Here is a 1,138-nt window from a genome sequence, read left to right on the forward strand (position 1 = left end):
CTGAGCACGGCGTTTTAGTGAGGCTTCCTGGACATTCTTTGGATGTTCAAATGTTCGAACGTCTACGGTAGTTCTGAGATTATAACTTCCGTACTTCCAGGCTAATTATTTATTCTAGGTAATAGTCAGATTTTTGCCTAGCTCTATATAGGGTTAAATTTCCAACCGTTTCACAACCACTTTGTTCAAGTCTAGAGAGTCTCAAGTCAAGAAGGGAAGATATAAGTTGTTGGATGGTTCCAAGAACACTTACTTAAATCTTGAAGGTCAATATCTTCTTATTCTTGAGCCCCTAATCCGTAGTATTTCTCTCTTGTTACACCAATCTTATCCAGAGAGAGAGAGAGAGAGAGAGAGAGAGAGAGAGACAGAGAGAGAGAGAGAGATCATATGGTATCTCGATACTACTACTCGATGGTTATGAGTCACTTGACAGACTTCAACCCCATATTGTCTATTAAGGACCCAGAGACTTCAACCTTCAAGATCAACTGCTCTTCATGAGCCCTTGGTGGGGACGCAATCAGGATCCCTGAGTGATCGTGCTTCCATGCCTCCATTGCTACTTGTGACCAAATTGCCCGTATTCACATCCCTATTTGATTCATTACATTTTCTTGATGGAACTAACTTTTTTGTGTCTATTTTACGTATTCCTTGTATATTATTGGCCATGGTCACCACTCAATCAGCACTGGTTGGGCAGCATGCTCTTGCCCACCGCTACTAGCGACCCTGTCGTGCTCAAGGACGAGACATCGATAGAGCCTTTGAAGAGTAAGAGAACTGTGCGGGGAGGGAAGCGCCTACCTACGTGACCCTTAGGACATCTACATTGCAAAGCGCCTCATTAGACGCCTAAGCCGTAATAAAAAATGTTTTTCTTCCTTGCGCTTGGGCTAGCGCCCCTGTTTTCAACGCTCGGTGCCAGGTACTGGCACTACTCACGTGAAAAAAGGACGAGAAATTGGGCTAGCACCTGGCGACTAGCGCGCCATCGATGATAGCCTATTTCCTGGAATCAGACAGGATATGAGGAAAACTACCAGGATTCTGATCCTGGCGCTCGGCCTTAGCGCCCGCATTGGAGATGCCCTTATGGTAACTCCTCCTTCCCTCTTTGAGCTTGTCTTGCGCC

Source organism: Triticum aestivum, chromosome 7A, assembly GCF_018294505.1.
Source record: "Triticum aestivum cultivar Chinese Spring chromosome 7A, IWGSC CS RefSeq v2.1, whole genome shotgun sequence".
In the NCBI taxonomy this organism is placed as follows: Eukaryota; Viridiplantae; Streptophyta; class Magnoliopsida; order Poales; family Poaceae; genus Triticum; species Triticum aestivum.